We start from the raw sequence: 26366 nt of genomic DNA, 5'->3' as shown, positions 1-26366 counted from the left end.
AACAATTCTAAATATTGTCTGGAAGAACAGAGGAACAGAATAATCAAGTAGAATTTTACAAAACAGAAATATTATGGATATTGGCACAAACAGATATCAAAATAGATTCTAAAACCACAATAATTAAAATAGGATGGTACTGAATCCAGGCATGAGTAGGTAGAAAGAACATATAGGGATTTAATTCATGGTAGGAGGGGGATTTCAAATCTCTAAGGAAACGATGAGGAGACAATGAGAAAATCCAAAGAATAAATTGATTAATCACAACTTCACATGACATCCCAAAATAAACCTCACATGGATTAAATACATTAAAATACATATGCAAAAGAACCAGAAGTAGATACAGGTATCTGTGTATCTACTTTCATGTTGGGAAAATCTTTTAAACGGTATTTTCCCATAAAGCAACATATTGATAGAATTAACCACAAATAAATGAAAGTCTTCTGCCACAAGGAAAACTTAAGAACAAATGACAAACTAAGAACAAAAAATATTTGCAACATATGTAACAAAGAGTTAATGTTCTTAATGCTCTGAAATGTCAATGTGGACAAAAGACATGATTAGGAAATTCACAAAGGAAGTACTAACGGCAAAAATATGAAAAATGTTTAACTTTGCAAGCTGTCAAAGATGTGCAAACTGAAACAATAGTGAAACACAATTTTTCAGCTATTACACTGACAGTTGAAAAAAAGAAAAAAGATTGTCTAGAGCGTGGGGAAATGGGCACCCGTAGATTGCTGGAAGGAGTTGCAAGTGATACAAGCTTTCCAGAGGGTGACTTGGCCAAATTCTTTAAAATGTGCACAGCCCCTGTACACTGTAATCTCTCGTCTAAGAATTTACCCTTAGAAAATAATCATAAATAAACTGCAGAAATTTATTTAAAAGATGTTCCCTGGAAGGTTGTTTATAATCGCAAAAAATTAAAAACAAAATAAATGCCTGACAATATGGAACCGGTTAAATAAATTACGGCGCTGTATAATCCACAGCCATAAAAAAATCAAACTGAGAAAAGGTTCACAATATATAGTTAAATGTGCGTGGGGTGGGGGCAGAGGGCTGGAGGGAGTTGCAAGACAACCTGTACGGCACAGTCTTTTTGGTTTTTTTTTTTTAAATGTATGTATGCAAATGTATGCATAGAAACAGACTTTAAGAGGATAACCACAAAGTTATCAGTGATTATCTCTGGGTGGCAAGAGTATTGGTGATTTTCATTATTTTCCAAATATTCTGCAATAAAAATGTATGACTTTTGTAACAAGCTTCTTAAAAACATTAGCTTTTATTTAAATTCTGCATGGAAGTCAAGTCTCAACAAATGGCCATGAGGAGGCTTTTTGGGAGAAGTTCTTGCAGCCGGAAACTGGGGGAATACTGGGAATCACAGTCCTGTGTGATGTCATTGGGAAAGGAGGGCGTAAGCCAGCTTCCAGGCTCCGCTGTCCCGGAACCAAAAGCCCCATCACAGCACCTGCTTCCGAAACTTCCTCTTTGATGACCCTTACGATGCGAAACTCATGTAGACTGAAAATAATAATAATAAATATTATTATTATGAATTTGATAATATACCCATAGGTGACAATGAACATTTATGAAGCACTCAGTATTTTCCAGACCCTGAGCTCATTGCTTTACTGACATTATCTCATTTAATTCCGCAACCATCCTGTGGCAAAGGGATTATTGTCTGCAATTTATAGACGAGAGCTGAGACAGGGATGAAATTCACTCACAGTCATGCAGCTGCCCCAGGCTGCCAGGGGAAATGACACGTTCCCCTGAGCCCGTGTGCAATTCCCAGAGCCCCTCGCCCATCTCTAGTGATGAGGGGGACCAAGGAGCATTTTTCCAAACCCCATGTCCTCATCCCCACATCACCACCCGGGCCTCCATTTCCTTTGTGATTCAGCCTTGTATTATGTAGCCTGACTCCAGTGTGAAAGATTTGTGGCAATTGCATGATGTACGAGGTGCCGTTTGTAAAAATATTATTTAGTGTAAAACATGATGTTTTTTCTGCTGATTTACAAGTTGGATTTATAAATCTGCACTTCTCACGATCTGAGTTATATATCTTGCCGCTGATTTATAAAACTTGCCTGTAAATCTTCCCAGCAAAGTTTTGATTCAGAAATCATTATTTTAAGAATTAGATTTAGTTAAAACATTCAACTGCTTTATAGGGGAGGCAATGGATTTACATAACTCCAATTGGGTCCTATAGCAGCTTTACAAGTCGTGCCCGGGAATTCCTACAGAAAATGTTCTGATTTAAGGGCATTTACTTCCAACGTTAGCTACAACTGAATGATTTACACAGCCAAAGCCATACAATAATGATCTATTTTATAAAATCCCACTTTTCTTTAACTCCGGGCTGTGATTTATATCCCCTGATTGGGTTTTTTATAATTCGACCTCCGTCACACCCTCCTCCGTCCCAGAGGTGATGGTTGGGAAAAGGCCCAGGAGTCAGGGATGGTCAGAAGTCAGTGACCCTGCCCACCTTCTTTGTGACCTTTCTCCCTTATGCCAAGGAAACCAAAATAGAGGACCTCGACCCCCTGAGCTAAACACAGGTAAACTCAGGGAAAGGTCTGTAGGCATGGCCTGGATAGTAATCTGTTGTAAGTTCCCTCTGTCCCTGTGAGCTCAAATTAAAGAGGAGGGTTCATCTCAGGCAGAAGAAATGGGCAATCCAGGGGACTGACAACAGGTATGATGAAAAATTGCTGCCTGAATAAATCAATGAACAAATAAACAATTTTTTTTTTTAATTTTAAAGCAGAGACCAAAAGGCATTCAACAGATAGCAAAAAAAAAAAAAAAAAAAAAAAAATGGCAGCATACATGAATAAGGAGGGAGGGAAATCTGTGGAGACTTGAAAGAGATGCTTATCGCATCTGAATGGAATAGCCATGGCTTAGCTCCACCTGGTTGTCGAGATATGGGAATGCCTGCCTCGGTCTGGGTTTTCAAGAGAATCTTAAAATTCAGATTTTAATTTTGACAGAGAGAGAGAGAGAGAAAGCACAAGCAGGGGGAGTGACCAGCAGAGGGAGAGGAAGAAGCGGGTCCTCGTGGAGCAGGGAGCCCAATGCAAGGTCTAATCCCAGGATCCCAGGATCATGACCTGAGCCAAAGGCAGACGCTTAACTAACTGAGCCACCCACACCCAGGTGTCCAAAATTCAGATTTTTATGTTAAATGCCCCAGTATAAAAAATGGATTTTATTCAGGTCTAGTTTATAATAGTAAAATGGGTACAGGTTATGTATAGAAGTCAATGACGTCTGACCAAATTATATGCCCAACCAGCAACCTAATCAAGTTAGAGAACATTTCTATCTCCCCAGAAAGTTCCTTCCTGCCCCTTGAGGTGAATCTCCTCAGCCCCACCACAGCTCCAGTTCAACACTGGTTTGCTTTCTATCCCCACAGATAAGTGTTGCCTATTTTGGAATTTAAAATAAATGGAAACATACAGAATCTTTTTTTTCCTACCTAACCTCTTCCACTCAACATAATGTCAGTGAAATCCATCTGTGCTCTTGTGAGTAGTAATACTCACAAAATACAAAAATAAAAAAATAATTTTATTTGTTTCTTTTTATGACTGAATAGTATTCCTTTGTATATGTGTGTCATAATTATTTATCCATTCTCATTTGGATTCTCTCCAGATCCAAGGTATTACAAATAAATCTGCTATGAACATTTCTGGACAAGGCTTTTGAGGAACATGTATTTTCACTTCTCTTGGGTAAAAAACGAGGAATGGAATTGCTGATTTGGCAGGAGTGTGCTTAATTTTGAAAGAAGCTGCCAAAAAGTCTTTAAAAATGATTGCACCATTTATATTTCTCATTCAATTCCACTGGCCCAGTAATATAGGAGAGTTCCAGCTGTTCGACACTCTTACCAACGCTTGTTACTATTAGTCTTTTTAATTTTAGTCATTAGCCATGTTACTCATAATTTTAGTCATTTCAAGATTCTCTTGGGAGTGGCATCTCCCATTAATTTTCATTTTCCTAATAACGAACAGTGTCTAGCAACATTCCATATACTCACTGGCCATCTGTATATCTTCTTTTGTGAGCTGTTTGTTCAAACATTTTTTCTCTTATTTATTGGTTGTTTGCTTTCCTATTACTGAGTTGAAAGAGAGGTTTATATAATCTGGATACAAGTCTTTCTCAGATATATGTGCTGCAAATAATATTTCCCAGTCTGTGGCTTGATATTTCCTTTCCTTGTCAATGTCTTTTAAAAGCAAATAATTTTAATTTCAATGAAGTACAATCTGTCATCTTTCTTTAACTAAGGCATTCTGTACCCTTAGAAATATTTATCTGCCTCCAAGTGGCAAATTGTTCTCCTGTGTTGTCTTCTATAAGTTTTATAGTTTTAAGCTTCATGCTCAAACCTATGACCCATTTCAATATATTTCTTGAGAACAAAGTGTGGAAAGAATTGTGTTCTATACAAATACCTAGTTTCTGTAGCATCTCAGAAATCTGCTAGTGTACATCCTCCAAGACCGTTCCTTTAAAAAATTGTTTTACGCCTCAACGAAGTAGGGACAGATGGAACATATATCAGTAGCACAAAGACCATATAAAAAAGACCCACAGCTGATCTCATTCTCAATGGGGGGAAATTGAGTGTTTCCTCTTTGGTCAGGAACAGGACAGGGATGTACACAAAAGACCCCAAATAGCCAAAGCAATTCTGAAAAAGAAAAGCAAAGCTAGAGGCACCAATATTCTGGACTTCAAGCTCTATTGCAAAGCTGTAGTCATCAAGAGATTATGATATTGGTACAAAACAGACACATAGATCAATGCAACAGGATAGAAAACCCAGAAATGGACCCACAACTATATGGTCAACTAATCTTTGACAGCACAGGAAAGAATATCCACTGGAAAAAGTCTCTTCAACAAAATGGCAACAAAACTAAAAGGTAGCCTACAGAATGGGAGAGGATATTCACTAATGGCATATCTGATAAAGGGTTAGTATCCAAAATCCATAAGGAACTTATCAAACTCAACATCCCAAAGACAAATAACCCAGTTAAGAAATGGGCAGAAGACATGAATAAGCATTTTCCCAAAGAAGACATCCAGTTGGCTAACAGACACATGAAAACATGCCCAACAGCCTCATGATCAGAGAAAACAAATCAAAACAAAGATGAGATACCACCTCACACCTGTCTGACTGGCTAAAATTAACAACACAGGAAACAGTAGATGTTGGTAAGGATGTGGAAAAAGGGGAACACTCTTACACAGTTATTGAGAATGCAAACTGGTACGGTCACTCTGAAAAACAGTATGGAAGTTCCTCAAAAAGTTAAAAATAGAACTACTCCACGACCCAGCAATTGTACTATGTGGTATTTACCCAAAGGATACAAAAGATACAGATTTAAAGGGACATATGCACCCCAAAGTTTATAACAGCATTATCAACAATGACCAAAGTATGAAAAGAGCCCAAATGTCCTTCAACTAATGAATGGATAAAGACGTGATATATATTTTTATATAAATATAAATATATTTATAAATATATATAAAATGTGATATATATATATAAACTCAGCAATCAAAAAGAATAAAATCTTGCCATTTGCATTGACATGGATGGAGCTAGAGTGTATTATGCTAAGTGAAATAAATCAGTGAAAGACAAATACCATATGATTTCACTCATAATGTGAAATTTAAGAAAAAAATGAATATAGGGAAAGGGGAAAAAGAGAGAGGGGGAGAGAGAGAGAGAGAGAGAGAGAGAGAGAAAAGGAACGAAGCAAACCATAACAGACTTTTAACCATAGGGAACAAACTGAGGGTTGATGGAAGGATGTGGGTGGTGGATGGGCTAAAGGGGTGTTGCATAGTAAGGTGGGCACTTGTTGTGATGAGTACTGGGTGTTCTATATAAGTGATGAATCACTAAATTCTACTCCTGAAACCAATATATTACACTATATGTTAACTAACGAGAATTCAAATAAAAATTTGAAATAAAAAAATAAAAATAAAAACTGTTTTACTATTCTAGATCCTTTGCCTTTCCAGACAAATTTTAGGATCATTTCTTAATTCAAACAAAAGAAGCCTGCTGAGATTTTGATTGGAATTTTAATGAATCTATAGATCAATTTGGAGAAATGGACATTTTAACACTACCTAATCTTCCAATCCATTAACAGGATGTATATTTTCATTAATTTAGATTTCCCTTAAGTTCTTTCAATAATGTTTTATAGTTTTTAATGTAGAACTCTTACATGGCTCTCATTAAATTCATATTTTATCTGTAATTTATTTTCTAAATATTTATTATATACAAATACAACTAATTTTGCATAATCATCTTGTATTCTGCAACCTTGCTAAATAAGTCTTGGATCTAGCAGGTTTTTATAAATTCCTTAGGATTTCCTATGCAACCAACCATGTCATTTTTTAATAATTTTTTTATTTCTCCTTTTTAAATATTTAAGTATTTTATTTTGTTTTCTTGCCTTATTGCTCTGGCTAGGACATCCAGTATATGCTGAAGAGAAATGATGAGATTGCCTTGTTCCCAATTTAGCAGTGAAAACACGTGGTCTGTAACCATTAAGAATAACAGTTGTTCTATAATTTTTATAGATTCCCAACATTAGGTTGAAAAAGTTTTCTTCTATTTGCAACTTGCTGAGAGTTGTTATGGGTTTTATATTCCATCAAGTTATTTTTCTCATTGGAGATAATTATGTGATTTTTCTACTTCATACTATAATATGTTACTACTTTTATTATTTTCTCAATGTTGGAATATTTTTGCAATCCTATAGTATACCTGTTACACAGTGTTGAATTCAGTTCACTAATATTTTGTTGAGGATTTTGATTTTGTATGTTCAGGAGACATATTGGTCTATAATTTCCTTTCCTTCTAGTGACATTGTCAGCTTTTGATACCAGGGTTAGGTTGGTCTCCTAAAGCATGTAGGAAAATAGTCCCTCCTATATTCTTGGAAAATGTGTGTGTAGTACTATAATTATTGCTTTTGTAAATGTTTGATAGAATTTAATAGCAAATCACTGTGACATGGAGTTTTCTTTCTTGGGAGGTTTCTTTATAATAAATTCAATTTTTTAAATGTGTATAGGATTATTCAATATTTTTATTTCCTCTTCATTAAATTTTTTTTCCTCTTCATTAAATTTTATAAGATTTTGTTTTTGAAGGTATTTGTCCATTTCACATAAGCTCTTAACTATGTTGGCATTAAATTCTTCATAATATTTTTATTATTCATCATCATTATTATTATTTCTTATTATCCTTTAAGGTAAACATTTTTTATTATTTTGGATATGTATCAATATTCCATAGGATAGGTATTAATAACCCCATTTGTATTTCTTTTTTTAATTATTTTTTAAAAGATTTTATTTATTTGACACAGAGAGAGAGAGAGAGAGAAAGTGATCACAAGTAGGCAGAAGCAGGCAGAGAGAGAGGAAACAGGCTTCCTGCAGCAGGAAGCCTGATGTGGGGCTTGATCCCAGGACCCTGGGATTATGACCTGAGCCAAAGGCTGAGGCTTAACCCACTGAGCCACCCAGGGGTCCCAACCCTATTTGTATTTCTGATCTTGGTACTTTGGCTTCTTTCTTTCTTCATCAATTACTCCTGGTAAATTTTATCTATATTATTAACCTTTTCAAAGAACCAACCTTTGGCTTTGTCAGTTTTCTCAATGTGTTTCTTTCCTGTTTGTTTATGTCTGGTTTTATATTTATTAATTCTTTTCTTCTACTGCATTGGGCTTATTTCACTTTCCTTTTCTATATTTCTAAAATGGAAACAAATAGTTTATGTTAAGCCTTTTTCTTTTCTGATATAGACACTTAAAGGTATAAATTTTGTTCTAAGTATTGCTTTAGCTGTATCTTACAAAATTTTTAAGTGTTGTATTTTCATCCTCATTACATTCAAAATATTTTTATTGATATGAATTATCAATATGCATTATTTAGAAAATTGTTAATTTATTTCAAAATACTTGGAGATTTCTGGGTTTCCTGGGTGGCTCAGTGGGTTAAGCCTCTGCCTTCGGCTCAGGTCATGATCTCAGGGTCCTGGGATTGAGCCCCCCATTGGGCTCTCTGCTCAGCGGGGAGCCTGCTTCCCTCTCTCTCTCTCTGCCTGCCTCTCTGCCTACTTGTGATCTCTGTCTATCTCTGTCAAATAAATAAATAAAAATCTTTTAAAAATGTATTTGGAGATTTTTTCTGGATATTATCTTTTTGTTGATTTCTAATTTAATCCCATGATTTTTCAGAAAGTGACTCTAAGACTGCAGTATTTTAAAATTTTGTTGACTCTTATTTTATGACTTAGAATATGGACTATCTTAGTGACTATTCTATGTGTATTTGAAAAAACTATGTATTCTGCAAGTGCTTTGGTATATTTCTATAAATGTCAATTATATGAAGTTTGCTGATATTGTTGTTTAGATCTTCTATATCTTTATCAACAATCTGTTTATTTCTGTCAACTACTGAGAAAGGAATGTCAAATTTCCCTATGATTGTGAATTTGTCTATTGCCTCCTTTATTTCTGTCCATTTTTTTCTTTATGAATTTTGTTGCCTATGATTTAGGGCATAATACCTAAGATTATCCTATCTTCCTAGCAAATTATTCCTTTAATTATTATATAATGTTTTTCTTTATCTCTTATAATATTCCTTGTCTTGAAAGCTAACTGTCTGGTACACACAAAATTATGCCAGCTTTATTATTGTTTTCATGGCATGTTTTTTTCCATCTTCAATCTATCTTGTTATTTATATTTAAGATGTATCTGTACTGAAAGCATATAATTGATTCTTGCTTTTTTTTGGTCCAGTCAAATTCTCTGTCTTTTAACTGAGGTGCTTAGTACATTCACACTTGATGTAATTATTTTCCATTTGAGGGTTAAGTCTTCCATATTACCATTTGATTTCCATTTATCTAGTCTTTTCTCTCTCTCTTTCTCTCTCTCTCTCGTTGCTCATGTCTTGCATTCTTTTAGGCTTACTACATTAGGAGTTCTACATTAGGATTTTATTTTCTCTATTGGCTTTTCAGTTAGACCTTTTATTTTTTGGTGGTTGTCATAGAGCTGATAAGATTCATCTATAAATTATCAGTATTTTTTAAATTCAACATTATAACTCTTTGTATTTCACGCCTCACATCTGACACTTAACACTTCTTATATTATAAGAAAATAACCTCACAATAGTATAACCTCATCTATTCATGCATATCCTTTCCACAATTGTCTTTTATTTCCCCATATATGTTAAATGCAACTCTATAATGTTATTATTTTTGTTTTAAGCAATCAGTTTTATTTTAAGTAAATGTAAATTATAGAAAGAACAAAAAATATAGACTTTATTTTGCAGACTCATTTCCAACTCTGGTGCCATTTATTCTTTACATGAAGATTTAAATTTCCATTTTGTAACGTCCCCTTCAGCTTGAATAACATTTTAAAGCATTTTGTGCAGTATAGATACTCTTTTTTATTTTCCTTCAACTTAGTTTGGTTTTATGAATGCATTAATTTTAGAGGTGGCCCATGACAAAATTAATTCAACAATTTTTTTTAAAATACCCACACCATACCAGATTCTAAGTTGGAACTGAAAATATCAAGATGAAAAAGGTTTTCAAAGGCAGTTTAGGTATTCTAATGATAAATTTAAAAAATTTTCATTTGTTAGAAAATATCTTTATTTCATCCTCATTTGGGAGGTAATTTTTTAAGGAAATAAAATCTTAGTTGACAGATATTTTTTTCTTTTCCATTTTAAAAATGTAATTCAATTGTTGCTTGGCCTCTGTTAGTTCAGATGTGAAGTCAGCAGTCAGTTCCTCTTCTTATTTTTCCCCTGTATACAATGCATATTTTTTTATCTGGCTGATTTCAAGATTTTCTCAGCTTTGGTTTTAGGCAATTTGACTCTGATGGCTTACTTTATATTCATCTTTATTAGTGGTGGCTAAACTTTTCTAACTTAAGTCATTATATTTTATCCAATTTGCTAAGATTTAGTCATTATTTCCCAAAATTTTGGTCTACCCATTATCATTGTTTTCTCAATCGGGGACTGCAATTCTATGTTGGCAAGATTAGTAGTATTCATTTTTTTTTTTTTTGGTCTCAATATTCCTTCACATTATTTGAAAATTCCAGGAACTCCAAAGAAGTGGAATTATACCTATTGATATTTACTATATTAGAAATTGTAGCTGAGAACTTCTTAAATTTATTGACCTATTAACCCATTTATTGACTTATAAAGAAGGAAGAAGAGGAAGAGGAGGGGAAGGAAGGCCCATACTTAGAAAAACTTTAATGAGAAGAATGGCATAATTTAGTATTTTTACAGAGTAGCTTTCTGCTTAATAAATAAATAAAATTAATTAATTTTATTTATTAATTTAATAAAATTACTTAATAAATAAAAGACGGGTAGGGTCTCATATCTGACTCTGCATCAGTCTGTTATGATACAACATATCATGTGGCCTCTGGACAACACCACTGTATATTCAAAAATGAATGGAAGTAGAAAGGTCAAGTAACCACACAAGACTGCTCTTGTACCATCACTATTCAGACCTAGTCTCTCTGTTTTGATTTCAGTCCTTAACAGTTGCTCTCTGATAAGCACTAGGCAATCTCCATGCATGGGCAGCTTGGCCTTTGGCCATGAACTTAGGTGGCACCCCCATACACATACACAGTTCCCTTTCTCTGATGTTCCCCTGAGCAAACTCCAGGTACTTGAGGTGATGCAAACTCTGACTGGTGTCTCCTTAGCTTAGCAGACCTACTATGCTTTATTTGGATATCAGCTTGCTGTGTTATGTTTGTAACTTCTCCCCAGGGAGAGCGCTAAATAACTCTTGAATCTCCCTTCTTTCAGAAATCACTGTTCTATGTTATCTATGTTCTATTGCTTGAAAATCATTGTTATATATTGTGTCTAGTTTTATAATTGTTTGTGGCAAAAGAGCGAGTCTGGTTCCAGTTACTTCATCACGGTTAGAAGTGGAAGTCTTCCATAATTTTAATATTGCCCATAAAACTTGAAAAACGTGTAAGCACATCTGTGATCATATATAGCTCATGGATCACCTGTTTGAGAGTCCTGGTCTATATTCTTGCCTTCCAAAATGTGGTCATTAGAGGAGCAACATCAACCTCACCTGGGAGCTTTTAGGAAATGAAGACGCTCAGGGCCCATCCCAGACATGCAGATTCAGAAAGTGTACTTTAACAAGATCCAAAGGTGATTTGATGGAATCACCTGAAATACTTGCTAAGATATATTCCCAAGCACCATTCTGACCCACTGAATCAAAATGGCTAAGATAGTGATACTTATCACCCGGAAAGCTTGGGGAATAGTGAGCTATTCCATAAACCTGCGAAGTTCATTGGACCCATGTGTTTTGCTTCCATTATATGAGCTGCCCTGTGGTACCACCTTGATTTGACTCCAACTAGACACTAATTCAAAGTATATAACCCACATAGATAATTACATGGGTAATCTCATTTTCCAAGGAACTACCAGGCCATACTTTTTAAATGCCTTTACATACCTACTCAGGTGGCCAGCTGTCTCCTTTCACACGTGACAACTCTGGTTTTCAAATCTTCACTTCAAACTTGTCTCTTCTAGAGAGCTCTCTGAAACCAACTCTAAAGCCTTCAATAAAAATAATGAGAATGTTCATATAGCTGTAGGTCAGGTTATAGGGTGATGTACTTTGTGTGGACTCAGAGAAGTATATTATAGTGCTTTATGTTCATCACTTACCAATTTTTCTCCACTACATTTAGAGGAACCACAACTCTCATTTGTTTAGTCTGATCTTAGCACAATTACAGTCTTGGCACCTAACATATTCCTAGTTCATGCTGTTAACTCAACCCATGATTATACTGTTACCCATCTGCAAACATCACTTAGAACAAGTCCGTGGCATTTTTGCCTTCGTCACTCATATCATCTGTCTGCTCACCCTTGGGTTCAGCTGGGTAGGCTAGGTCCCGCTGGGTCTCACCAATCATCATATCAGGCATCATATCCTATATCATATAATGTTCAGAACATTGCCGGGTCATAGGGAGGTGAGCAGGGGAGCCAGCTGTCTCTGGGGTGACCATCCAGCTGCCTGCATATGGGATGAGTAATCTCAAATAGCAGAAACAGAAGTGATGGGGGAAGAAGCATGTCCACATGACATAGGATATCATCTTCGGGGGCTCCATGCCTCCTTTGCCAAGGTCAGGCGTGTGCAGATGATATGGGAGAGCAGCTGACTCCTGTTCATCGAGCAGTGGGAATGGGAGCTGAATCCCCTCTCTGTGACCTTAGGAAGCTTATTTCACCTTGCCAACTCTGCTTTCCTCATCCTCATTTGGAAACTTGATGTGTCTACATTCAATCATGATTTCTTTACACTGGAGGTCTAAGACAGCAGCACACCCAGTTGTTTCATGGCTGCTGTGTAGACTTACTTTGGAGCAGAACTGGGTTTTGGGTATTAAGAGCCTAAACATGTGCATAATGATTTCACTCCACTTTTAGTGATATTGTGAAGTATTTGCATTCAGGGGTATTATTTAAAACTTTACATATAACAATGACAACATAAAATTAACCTGAATCCAACTATGGGTGATTGCCCAAATTATGACCTATCCATGCAATGGGATATTATACAGCCATTTGAACTTTTCTAAAGGAAAAATAGTAGCTTTGGAAAATGTTCACAATGTAAAGCACTTAAATAAAAACACTAAATAATTTTGTTGCATGCGTAAAATATATAAGGATATATTCTGGATGACAATGTTGATTATAAGTGATTTTAAGATTGTTTTCTCTACGTTCTATATGTTTCAATTGTTGTCAGTCAGCAGAAAAGGAAAAAAAAAGTCTTATTTCAAAAAAAGGCCTGGATTGGAATCTGAAGGTCTGGGTTTGAGTCCTGGTTTCAGTATAGGCTGTGTGACCTTGAGTAAGAAAAGTTTGCAAAGTGGGGGAAACTTGCCTCCCCTTCCTTATTGGATGGGTGAGTAGCTAAAATAAGATGATATGCAGGAAATTGCTATATGGGAGAAAAATGGCAAATAGAAGGGCCATTGCGTCTGTGATTTAGATGAGGAAACAAGAAGCTCTTCTTACAAGAAATGCTGCTGCTAAAATTTCAAGTTGCTGTTATCCTCTCCAATCCAACTTTAAAATGGGCAAAGAAGAAAGAGAGAGAGAGGGAGGAAGCAGGGAGGGAAGAAGGGAGGAGATGAGGGAGTGAAGGAAAGAAAAAAAAACTCATGCTGGTCTTTTTGCCTCGTAACAGAAGTGCCTCTTGGTGCCTAAGACGTGCACTACAGCCAATAACCGTGTTCCCGTACTATACTAAAAGAGCCCTCCTCTCACACATAAAACAATTACCCCAGCTAGCCCCCTGCTCTAACCAAAGGTTAGATGGAGCCTCTGTCCAAAGCCTCATGCTTCAAGATACCTGCAGCCCGGAGGGTGTATTTCCTACCTTCGACCAAGGGACAGGGGCCATCCCCCCTCCTGGGACCCCCAAGAGGATATCAGCATTCATTGTAAGTGGTGTGACACCCACGACACCCACTTTTAAATGTGTTTGCAATATTTCACTGAACTGCAAAATGTGAATGCCCTAAGATGCAACAATCCTGCTTTGCTGCAGGGACTCTGGGGAGATATTTGCACATGTGCGTGAGATGGCTATGCATTCTTTTTCGGTACTGCACCACACAGTCTGGACGTGCTAAAATAATACTCAGACACTACTGCTCTTGCAGTTGAGCTGAAATGGAGTGAATGAGTATGTACTGACAGGAAAAATCTCCAAGAGTTTTTTTCTTTTTTTCTTTTTTTAAGATTACCCAACTGACAATCAGAGTGCAGACCATGAAACCATCTATATAAAGATAACTTGAAACGTCACATTTCTAATTTCTGTGGGTATATAAAGACATAGGAAGTCTGGAATGCTTCAGACAAAATTGACAATAGTGGTTAGATCTGGGGCTAGACGGGATGCCTAAAGAAAAAAGGTACTTTTCCTATTTTAACTTGGTTTTTCAGAAACCATATGTTCATCTATTACCCATACAATTAAAAAGTAACTTGAAGGTAAAATTAAAAGAGCTGATAAAAATAATCACAGGTAGTTGTTCTTTGAACAAATAAATATATCATGGACAATTGAAGCCAGGCTTTTCATTGTTGGAGAATAGAGTTATGAAATTTGAAAGGGGAGGTGGAGATATACTAGTGTTTGATTGGAATTGAAGGTATAAGTATGAACTCATGGTTTTAAAAAAAGAACAGAGTGGGGAAAGGAGGGAGGAGAGAAAGAAAAGGAGAGAGATGTCATACATGTACATACAGAGGGCCTAGAAGCAATGACATCCCAGTGGCAATGAGCACACCTAGAACCCAGATCTTGGTTTCTATATGCCACTCTCCACTAAAGGTAAACAGGGCACCTTAAAGAAAGGCTGATTCCAGGTCTGGGACAGGGAAACTATAAGATGAGCCCTAGAACATCTTCTTGTGCCAAAAAGGAAGGAAATGTTCAGAGAATGATGGGGACACATCAAAAGGACAAAGAAGCCAGTTTGAAAGGACACCCGTTGGTCACATGTGGGACCATTCTAGCATCAAAATGAGTATGATAGAGAACCATGACACGTTGGATGCAACAAAAATCCACGAGTTACATTGATATAAAATAATAAGTGGGTAAGTGGGGCTAGCTCTTCCTTAGAGTAGAAAGACAATTAGTTAATGGAGAAAGAATAACAGAATCAGGAGAAGTACCTTCCGCCAACCTTGATCATGATAATAACTGAAGCAACCAAGAGTCATCAGTGGAAGCTAAAACCTGTGGATGAACATCGGAGGGGTAACTGGATATTTACACAGTCTCAAAGTATCCCCCCATAAGCGACGTAATAATCACAAAGTCAAGAGTGTAGCTTAAGTATGGGGAGGCCCAGCAACACCGCTATAACTGAGCGGCCCAAGTTAGCGTGGCCCACACAGAGGATGGGCCGTTGGGACCTGCTGAGAAGAGCAAAGCACTTGCCGTGATGTTTCTGCTCATCATGCATTACCTGGAGCTAACCCTAACAAAACACCAGACAAACCCAAACTGAGGACATTCCGCAAAGTAACCAGCCTGCGGTCCTCAAATGAGTCAGTGGCATGAACACAGAGGAAGCCTGAGGCATGGCTTCCCCTTTAACGGAGCCTGGACACACGTGAGAACTAAAAACAGCGAGTGCTCTGGAGTTTTCTTTCTCTGTAAAGGACATTATTCAGATAATTGGCCAAATCAGAGTAAAACCTGTGGATTAGATAACAGCACTGTATGGATTTCAATTTCCTGACTTTTGTTTATTTTCGGATTCCTGTGGTCATCCAAGTGAACGTCCTTGCTTTTAGAACATCCGTGCTGAAGCATTAGGCGGGGTAAAAGAGCATCGTGTCTGCGATCCATTCTCAAATGGTTCAGAGAAGTTAGAATGCATGTGCGGACACGTGATTATAGTGTGGGAGAGAGAGACAGGAAAGAGAGGGAGAGGGGGGAAAAGAGAAGAGGATGAATCTGGGAAAACGGGAACAGTTGAGGCATCTGACGAAGGGAATATGAGAATTCCTGCAACTCTTCTGTGAGCCTGAAATTACAAACTTAAAAGGAAATTTAAAAAGGGAAAAAGAGCTAGACAAAATAACTGGCAGGAGATGACCCAGGTCTCTAACCCAGAGTCAGGGTCGAAAGCTCACTCGGCCGACCCTGCAGGGAAGCTGAATAAACAGAATGCACGAGAATTGGGGTCCAAATCTGGTTAAGGGAGAGGTGACAGAGAGGAAGGCCGCTCAAAGCCTCAGTTTCGAAACTAGGACTATTCATCCTGAGTCGTGGGGATCTTGGGGCGACAGAGAGACAAGGGCCATGAGCAGGTGATGCTGAGCCGGGTCCCCTGAACATGCTCTGTGCATATGAGCCATGCCCAGTCCCCGCTCTCAGCCCCCCATCCACCACTGAGATACGATGGAGGTGAAACCCCCCGGAATGCCTAAGACACAAAGAAAGGCGCAATGGAAGTCACTAATCTCTGCCAGAGAAGGCCAGTCAGTGTCCCCCTTGATCGTAGAGAGCTTTTTCCTGAGTAAAGTTAAAATGTATAAACCATCCACGTGCTTCGGTTATCTGAAAAATGCTTTGTCCCCACCGGAGGATGTTGGGAAAGAGGTCACTTATTTAAAGGAACAGGCTATCCTGATCAATGCCTGAACTCCACGGGCCTCTCCAGGGCCTTCAGATCGAACTGGGGGAAAGAGAGAAGTGAAATCAGGACAAGCCCAGGCTGCTGCAGCCACTGGCACTAGGGGGCAGGCCAGTGGGTTCACTCACCTGCAGTGGCCAGCTGAGCGGGGACCTGGGCACAGACAGCAGGACCGCGAACTTCACACACAGAAACACGCACTCACAACTGGTGTGCACGCCTGTGTCCATGTGCATGTGCACGTGTGCATGTACAGGGAAACTTGATGCCTAGAAATAGAAGGAATGCAGAAAATTAAAGTACATTTAAATTCTCGGTCAGTTTAACTCTCTTTCCACAGCAGGGAAGTTGTCAGTGTTTGCAGAACCCCGAAAACGCCTCTGCAGAGCGCCACTGTCCTCAGCACAGAGTCTGAACATCCACGGGGCGGGATAGAGGGAGAACTCAGAGATGGGGTCAGGCAGCCTGCTGCCTCTTGCTCTGGCTTTGTGACTCCGGCCAGGAACTTAAACTCCTGAGGGCCAGCATCCTTCTGGGTAAAATAAAGACAGTCATAAAAACAGTAGCACCCATATCCACGTGCTATATGCAAATCACGGGTAACTTGCAACCTCCCAGAGGATGCCCCATGGTCCGTTGTAGCAGTGATGGTGATTATCATGACCATCTGCTTCCCAAGCAAGAGCGCCCAGAAAGCATTCTCCCTGGAGCCTGCTTCCTTTGGTCTCAGTGAGGAGAGCGAGCCATGAGGTGAGAGAGATCCTGTGTTGCACACACCGGACGCCCGGCACATGCTTGCCGGGGAACGCATGGGTGAGCCTGCCGCAGTTTTGGGAAATCTTCAAGGCACTGGAGGAAATTCTTCTAAGTTTTCTTAAAAAGAGTTTTTCAAATGCATCGACAAGTGTGGATTTCCTCCCGTACCTGCAGCAGACATTGCATTACCCTTGAGTCTAAATCATCTTTTCCGTTTTCCTTGCAAAAATCTTCCCTGACAGCCAACAGAACATATTCTTCTTCTAATTGTTGATTTCCCTTTCACAAACGCCGGTGGATCTCCCCATCTCTAATCCTTTACCGCTCATTCATTAGCTATCAAGTGTGGCTTTTTGGAACAATTATATTGTGCCCCACTGTCAGCTCTCTCTGTGCAGGTAGAGGATACAACCTGACTCTTTACACAGGATGTAAATTACTGCTGGCACACCAGCACCTGAAGAATGATTACACCCAGCGCTCAGTTAAATAATGGATGCTTAGCACGGTGCATTGTAATAAGCAAAAGATATGAAATATCTACTATTCTAAGTGGAATATGCTAAGTATGTTTTTTAATAATAAAACCATTTTGGGGAAGACAGGCTATTGAATCATGGTCTCTGGAAGAGACACCCCATGCGTCAGCTCTTCTGCAGAATCTGGTGAGCACCGTCATCTCATCTGTGAAATGGGAACATTAATTACACCCTTCCTCGTGCAGAGGTGTTACAGGTGAAGGCTTAGCCCCAAGCCTGGCACATAGTAGATGCTTAGTAAATGGTGTAGCTGTTGTAGTCTGAGGAGGGGGCCGGCCTGTAGGAGGACCAGCTGGGGCACCCATTACCTGGGCTGCACTGGGTTCAGCGTCTGACCACTGGGAGAGGCTGACACCCTCCCTTCCACTAGCCAGTTGAAAGCAGGATCTGCTTTGCCACCAAATAGAGTGGAAGGGGAGGCAGGCAATGGGGAGCCTTGCTATAGCTCCCTGTAGACGTATACTGAGCTGACGGCGAGGGACACAACCAGAAGGTGGCTGACGTAGAAGGCTTCAGGGTGCGCTGCTCCGGGCCAGACCAGGCAGCGCGTGCTTTGGACACGTTTTCTCCCTCATTCCCCAACTTGGACCGTGGAGTGGGGTTAAGCGCATGGACTCCAAGGGATGTGCCGCCTGGGTTTAAGTCCTGCTCAGTCTTTTCCTTAGCTCTTGACCTGGAGAGTTAACGCCTCTATATTGCAGCTTTATAAACTAGCAATAAGCCAGTTACCAGTTTTTGTGGAGTTGCCCGGGATGAAGGAGAGAAGTACCGGCAGCCAGCTTAGCCGCAGTCATGCTTCAACACGTTCTAGCCCCCTTACTGTTAAGTCCATTTTACAGAAAATCAAGCTGAGACTCAGAGATTCAATGATTCTCTTGGAAGCAAGAGAAGCGGTCCTTCTGCTGTCAGAACTGCTGCTCATTCTGCCCTCTCCTCCCTGGGATACGATGGCCAGACCCTCTATCCCCTCTCTAGGGGGCACCCCCTTGGCCCTCTAGACTAGCTGGTGTTCCCCATGTTGAGAGAAAGTCCTTCCTGCTCTCATTCCCGCTGGGCAGGTGAGGAGGGGCTGACCCAGAGGCAGAGCTGAGCACAGCTGGCTTCGCAGACTCTAGAAACTTCTGGAGCCATCCCCTACCACCTGCTCCCCCCCGCCCAGTGCAGTGCTGATGCTGGGACACATCTCCATCCACACGGCTTCTTGCCAGCACTGCGTTCAGAGCATGCCCTGGACAAAGCCCACCATGGTCCTCGGAGGAGGCTGCAGTGCTGTGGGTTCCTCCAGGGCTTGAGGCTGGTGACTCTCCTTCTGTCCGCCGAAACACCCGGGGACACTGGCTGCATAGTAGGGGGGCTGAGGTGCTGGGAAACCTGCAGAGGTTTCTGACGCCTCCAGGAATCAGTGTCTGCACGAGCTTCCTGAGGCTGCCGCAACAAGTTGCCAGAAACTCGGTGCCTTAAAACAAGAGAAATCTATTCTTCCACAATGCTGGAAACCAGAAGGAGGAAGTCAAGGTGTTGGCAAGGTCTTGCGTTTTTGAGTCGCTCTAGGGGAGGAGTTGCATCTTGCCCCTTCTGGCTTCTGTTGGCAGTTGGCTGCTGGCTTTCCAGGGCCAAGCACTACCTCTGGTTTCACATTGTTGCCTCCTCTCTATGCCTCATCAATGGACAATTGTCATTGGAGTTAGAACCCAGTGGATAACCCAGGAGGGAGGGGTTCTCTATATCACAAGACCCTCAACTTACTTACATGTTGGAAGACCCTTTTTGCCAAATAAAGTCACATTTACATGGGCCAGGGGTCGGGATGCGGACATAGCATCTTGGGGGACCACTGTTCAGCACACTGTAGTGTCTTCATCTCCAAAACAGGAGCAAAAATTGTATGAGCCTCACAGTGTTGTAGTGGGGATTCAACAAGAGAACGTGACTCAGACAAGCGGTTACAGCACTAACTGTATTTACTATAGTCTCCCCACACACAGCAAAACCTGTAGGTAAAAACATAGTCAATGCATCTTGACAGATCCCAAGTGCGCTTTACTGTTTTAATTTTTTCCTTTTTTTTTTTTAAGATTTTATTTATTTATTTGGCAGGCAGAGATCACAAGTAGGCAGAGAGGCAGGCGGTGGAGAGGGGAAGGAAGGAGGCTCCCCACTAAGTAGGGAGCCCAATGCAGGACTCCATCCCAGGACCCTGAGATCATGACCTGAGCCAAAGGCAGAGGCCCAACCCACTGAGCCGCCCAGGCGCCCCCGCAGTGCACTTTAAATATTTACTTGTTTAGTTGAACAGAAACAACACTTAAGGTCCGTTTGCGAACTCGGGGTAAGGACGTCGGGGTCCCCCCGACAGGTCCCAGCCTGAGGCATTCCCAAGGGCAGGGAGAGACCCGTCCACTAGAAGGTCTCTGCTGTCATTCGTGGGCTGCCTCCCTCAGACCGGCAACATACTCGGGTGGGATTTAACAGCTGAGGTTTACAAAACACACTTTCAGAGGACAACCTGGGAGAACACTGGCCCTTCCAATGCACGTCCCTTTGCTCCAGCTCAGCCCCCATCAGGGACGCGTCCTGCAGAAACAAGGACAGGCCCGCGCAGAGATAGGTGTCCGAGGATGTTTGCTGCGATGCTGCTGGTACTTGTGGGCGGGGGGTGGGGTGGGGAGGGCGAGCCAGGGAGAGGGCAAGGGAGAAAGGGAGGAGAGGGATAAAAATCAGGAAACTGCCTGCCCAAAGGAATGGCTGAACGCCCAAGACACCCCCAAATTCTGAGCTTCTCTGCAAGGGTAAGCGCATGAGGGTCTGAGAAAGAGAATCATCAGCCCGAGTCACACTCTTCCACAAAAGGAGAGTCTGAGCAAGGGTCCTCATGCTCACACAAGCACAGGGCGTCGAGGCCCTCCTAGATCCACAGGTGTGTGCAAGGGCCTGGCTGTCAGCAGCTGCCCCCGCAGGGAAGAGATGGGCATGAAGAAGGGGTTTTAACTTTCTATTTCTGTCAGGTGTTGCTATTTCCCGGCGAGGATGGCAAGAGAGTTTACCAGCGTCATCACAAAATTAAGTAAATTTCCTTACCCGGATTTGCAGGCAATTCATCTGTTCAGCTGCACAGGGCCTGGAGGCTTGGGGGACAGCTGGAGGCGACTGAAGCAGAGAGAGACCCTGCCCTTCTCTGAAAGCCACTCCCAGACCCCCAATCTGCAGCACAAGGGGGCTCAGGAGAGGACTTCCTCGCTAATCCTGCTCTAAGGGTTTGGGAATTTTGCCTGGCAGGTCCCAGGCAGCTGGTAGATCTTGGCTGGGAGACTGAGTCACCCGCCAGGAGACCGGTGAGGCCAAACATAGGGCTGTGAGGTCCTGCCTATCTGGGGGGTGTGCTTGGCACCAGGGCCCAGTGCTCGAGGATGCGCAGCCCTCGGGCCAGGACACAGGGAGACCTGAGGAGGAGGCAGAGTGAATCACCTCGAAGCTATGCCAACAGGTGCAGTGAAACCCTGATACACTGGGAACCCCGCAGGCTGAGCCGCTCAGCGCCAATCCCCAGGGAGGCTCCCTCCCTCCCAGAGTGGCCAAGGGCTGGCTTTCTTATTTTGTGTTTCCAAGGCTTTGTTTCTCCACAATGGAAGCATTTCTGAGCCCCTGCCTTTGTAAACAGATACCACTCAGCAAGGCAGTTGATTCCCAAGCCCTCTCAGCTCTCTGCTTTCTCCTATTTGGGAGGAGCAGCCTTAAAGTTCTAGCTGCTGCCCCATGCTGCCATGTGACATACAGGGGCCAAGTCACCTGCCTGTTCCGTGCAACCTTGGTCAAATGGGCTGACCGGTCATCTTCCAGGACGACCAGAGGCAAGGCATTCTTGGGTCTGCTTGCTCCTGCCCGAAAGCCAGTGGGGCCCCTCCAGACAGGAGGGCAGCTTAAATTTAAGTCTGCCTGGAAGGACTCTGGAGTCTAAGAGCTCACAGTCATGGTGGGCTGCGCCCGCATCCGGAGGGCACCAGGAGGGCGGCTCAGCATGAGGGGCCAAGGAAGCTTTCAACAGGGGGAGATGGGTGTTGGCCCAATTGCTTCCTAATGAAGGAAATTCTGGGTTCCTCTCTTGAGGCAGGACCTGGGGCTTTCTGGAAAAAAGATAAAGAAGGTCTGCTCTGTGGTGCCACGTTTTCCTGGCACTCTAGGGACTGGCAAAGGAGAGATGAAGGAGATGGAATTTCAGCCATCCAGATGCAGTTGCGGAACTGTGACCAAATGTCCCAGGGCTTGCTGAGCTCCCTGCCACCCTCAGCATGGGCTGGTGGTTAACCCAAGGAGCACGCATCTGGGGTGAGGGCTGGTTCCGGGGAGATGCCATTCCCGAGGCTGGGAGGGGGCCCATCGCTGCTCTGAAATCACAGCCGCTGTGGGAGCAAGAAGAGCTAGGATCCCCCAGAACCCCAGGCCTTGCTCACCACTCACCATTTTCCAGAAATGCAGTGGCTCCAGGACAAGTTCGCTGATGGCTTAGGGGACTCCTGTCTGCCCATTTGCAAGTCACTGCCCCCACTGCTGAGAGCTGGGCCCTCTCTTGGAGGCAGAGCCACGGGGCTGACGTGTCCACACTTCCCACTCACATCACATGCCCCAGGACCTGTCACCGCCGCCCCCGCGTGGCGCTGTGTGATCTGAGCAGGGACCGAAGTCATTCACAATCTCCCGGGCCTCGAGGGTGTCAGCGTACCCTCCAACAGGAAAGGCAGCGGCAGAGGTGTGCGCAGAGGAACTGCGTCCTTGCTCTGGTGCACTGGGAGCTCCTTTTCCCTAGGAGTCCAGCGGCAGATTGCTGCTTTTGAAGGAGATGCCTGGGTCCAGCCGCAACACCTAGGAGAAGCGGGTATCCACCGCCCGCAGGGCAGCAGTGTCGCACCGGGCGGGGGCAGAGGGCTAGTGCTGAGAGATGAGCAAGGCCATCCCTCCTCTGCTCACAACCTTAGGAAGAGGTCTCAACCTGGACCCGGAGCCTGGAAAGGAGATCTCCCATGGCAAGAAAGTGACAGCCCCTCTGAGCACGGTGGGGGGTGAGGGTGGGGTACAGGGGCTGGGGGAGGAGAGCCGAGGGGTAGCTCCAGATTCGGGGGTCCCTGGATCTGGGTCTGCCGCCACTCTCTTCCACACCTGGCATGTGGTCTGACCCTGCTGTTGAGCCTCCTGGAGGCTCAGCTTCCTGTTTTGTGAAATAAAGCAGTTCCCACCTCATTGGCTTGCTGAGGGACGGCAAGAGTAACAGGTGTCGAGGGAGTGGCCCCAAGCCTGGCCCCTGCAAACCCAGCACAGCAGCTTTGCTGTTAGGTCCTCACCACGTGGGGAGGATTCCCTTTACTGCTCAGAGCAGTCTACACACGTGTCTTCCGCACACATGCTCACCACCTTTGCCAGGTGCCAGGAAGAGAAAGACTTGGCCTCCAGGTGCTCTCGGGCTAGGGGAGAGACTCACCTGTAAGCAGATTGCGACACAAAGTAGCGACAGATGTTTGCCCAGGGGGGCTCAGGAGTGAGTGATTGTGCCTGGGGGTACCCCAGGGGCATCGAGACGGCAGCACTCAGAAGCTGTAACAGACACAGCAAACAGGTACCAAGCGTGTTCTTGTTTTTTTTTTTTTAACGAGACATCCCGAGACATCCTTTCATTTTCCATTCATTCATCATTTCTTGATTACCTCCTATGTGCCAGGCACAGAGAAGGTCCCCAGGATAGAGAGAGCCCTCCATTCAGAGGAAGCAACATTACCCAAGGGGCAGAGGCTTCCCTGGCAGAGTCTCCCCCTGCCATCCCCCTGCCGTCTGTTCCAACAGCACCAAGACAGCCCCGAGGTGCTGCAGGGTAAGCCAGAGGTAGCCCAGCATTGGACTATGGCTCTGCTCCAGACAGCGGCCTCGCACATAGCACCCATCACAGTGCGGGACACAGGGCAGAGGCTCAGTAAACACATGCTGACGGCTGTATCAGCGGAGTCTGCTGGGAGTGAGGGCACATGGCCTTTGGTGTAGGGAGAGCTCCAGGAAGGGGGGGACAGCGGCTTCAGAAAGCACCAGTAGAAGACTTAATGTGGCTACCCAGACCCCGATTTGCAGAAGGACTGCAGACAGGTGTGCCCTCGGGGAGGAAGGACGCTGAGCAGAGGAAGAAGTATAAGCCCAGGCACAGACATATCCAAACACATGGGCCATTCAGGGTGGCTGGGAAGAAGGAAAAGGAATTGGAAGGGCTGCATGGTACGAAGCCCAGCCCGGACACAGGACAGCGGGCTGGGCAAACCCACCCAGCACCCATCCAGCGGTGCTCACCCCACTTTGGTGCCTCAGGCAGGGTTCTTCTGAAGACAGACCTGAGGACATGCTCTCTGAGGTTTCGAACAAAGCTCTCAGGCACAAAAATGCAGATTCCAACTGTTCTGTCTAATAATGCCTTTGCCTCAGGCCTCACCCCCAGGGCACCAGAACAGACAACAGCCTCTTGCACTGGCCAGGCCTTTGGCCACCTTGCTAGTGCCTGTCTAGAGTCCTGAGCCAGAAAGAGATCACTTGAGCTCCGCAAACACTCTCTGTCTGTCTCTGCTCCACTTCCGTTTCCTCTGCACCCGGCATACCCCTCCCAGGCATGAGCTTATACATTTATTAGCTTATTGGATTAGGGCCTGTCTCCCCCTGGGACATGCTAAGTACCCCAAGGACAGGGACTTGGTCTAACCCAGGAGTCATCGCACGTGCCTAGAACCGTGCCTGGCACATAAAAAGTGCTCATCAGCATTTGTGGAATAAAGGCAGGCGGGATCAATGCATGAGACTCAGAGAGCCCAGCCTTCCTCCTAGGCAGAAAAGCAGAACCCTAGCCATACATTAAAACAAGTGTCCCCATTGGTGTCCCCAGGGCGGGGGGTTGGGGTCTTGTGCTAGGCTTCCGGTGGCTGACGCTCATTGCCGGGCAGTGGATTTCTCTGGGTACCAGCATTGCCATTTCCAGTCGGGTGGGTGTCCTCTGCGAGTCCCTGCGGTACTGGGCTCCCTGCCCCGTCCTATCTCCGGCATCTATCCCAGGACCCACGGCCTCCTTTACACACAGTCTTCCGTGGAAAGTCACGGCAGTATTCAAAAGGTTAAAGCAGAGTGAACTGTTAATTTTAATGCTTTCTCTAAGCTTCAGTTTTAATAAGCGAAAATGATGTTCTTATTTGCAGTAAAGTGGTGTTATAAAATTCTGTCTGTCAAGCTCATTTTAAAACCATGGAAATAAATGATCTGACAAAATCAGGCTATTAGACAAGTGAGGAAGAGTGATTTCCATAAAAGTAGAGGAGCTGTTCCTTAATTTCACACTTGGTAGTCTTTTGGGTCGACTAAATTTTTAAATAAGTGATAAAATTATATTAGCGCAATTGCATTTTTATAGATTTTTTTGGTCATTGTACTCTTTTTCAATCCCTTTATTTTAACTCAAACTGTTCTGCTGAAAGGTTAGTCTCAACTTACGTTAGCTCGTAACAGTCTGCCCACATGCCCTTACGCTGTCCTGGCGGGGTCTGGTAGGGGCATGCCGCACAGGGCTAGAAATGGCCACTCTCTGCCAGACACATGGGGCTGTGGCCTCCGGGCCCGTAAGAGGGCAAGGTGGACGCTGAGGGTACCTGCCAGGGTTGGAAGCATGCCTGCCTCTGGCTTCTGAGCTCACTAGGTATTTGCTCAGAATAAGGAAGAAAACCAGGAGACCATGTTCTCCAGAAACCCTCATTCTTACAACTCAGAATGCTGGGTGGGGACAGGACTGGTCAGTGTTTGTACAAGAAGCTGGGAACTCAAACAGGGGGAGGGATGGAAGCTCATCTGTGATCGTTCATGTGTCCCCTACCAAGTCCATCAGAACCCTCAAATCATCAGATAGCCAGAGCCGGGCTCAGTGTGGTATCTCAGGCCTTGGGAGAGCCCTCAGGCGAGCCCCAGAACTCAGGTCTCCTGTGGGACTGAAACAGCCCGTCAGACAGATTGGGTCCGGTTGGGGGAGAAGAGGGGACAACTCTCTGATCTGATTTCTAGTGATCAGAACAGCAAGGAAGGTATGAGTCTTTGGCATATGTCTGTCCGTACCTTCGCTCATTTCCCAGTTGCTGTGTTGAGATCAGACTTTGGTCCCCGGCAGACTCAGGCTCTCCAGGCTCTGCATCCTCTGAATAGCAGCGCTGGGGGGGGGGGGGGGCTGGGGTCCCCTGCTCTTTGCCCCTGTCACCGTGCCCAATTCTGAGACTCAGCCAGCTAGTAACTTATGCTCAGCACCTGCACCATCCTGGGTTCCTCTCTTGTCTTCCTGAGGCTGAGCCCGCCTCGGTCACAGTCACACTCACCACCAGCCTGTCCACATCTGGTTCATTGTTTGCAATGGCTTCTCTTGGACATCAACTCTGCACAGGTAGTCAGAGGACCCTACATAAAGGTCCAGCCATTGGCTGGCCCCTCCACCTCTGTGGGAAAGTCTGCATTTAGGATCTGTGGCCGTACAGGAAGCCCAGAGCTCAGTCACCCTCCCTGCACATGCTGTTCTCCGGGCATCCCAGGGCGGCAGTTTGATAAAAAAAAAATAATAATAATAATAAAA

At 43.4% G+C, this 26366-nt stretch overlaps 1 long non-coding RNA gene across 4 annotated transcripts; it reads right to left on the bottom strand.

Moving 5' to 3' along the window:
* Positions 1-1279: 1279 nt before the first annotated feature.
* On the bottom strand, positions 1280-26310 carry LOC132004823 (uncharacterized). Of its 4 annotated transcripts, XR_009400656.1 has the most exons (5): positions 25862-26310; positions 23217-23329; positions 16580-16720; positions 11714-11820; positions 1280-1545 (listed from the first exon to the last, which is right to left on the bottom strand). It is a non-coding gene; the product is annotated as an uncharacterized LOC132004823 (long non-coding RNA). The 4 variants fall into 4 exon arrangements; XR_009400658.1 differs by lacking the exon at positions 23217-23329; XR_009400657.1 differs by lacking the exons at positions 23217-23329; positions 25862-26310 and adding an exon at positions 22202-23202.
* Positions 26311-26366: the final 56 nt, after the last annotated feature.

Source organism: Mustela nigripes, chromosome 17 (genome assembly GCF_022355385.1).
Source record: "Mustela nigripes isolate SB6536 chromosome 17, MUSNIG.SB6536, whole genome shotgun sequence".
In the NCBI taxonomy this organism is placed as follows: domain Eukaryota; kingdom Metazoa; phylum Chordata; class Mammalia; order Carnivora; family Mustelidae; genus Mustela; species Mustela nigripes.
This window is presented reverse-complemented; position numbering and strand designations above follow the sequence as displayed.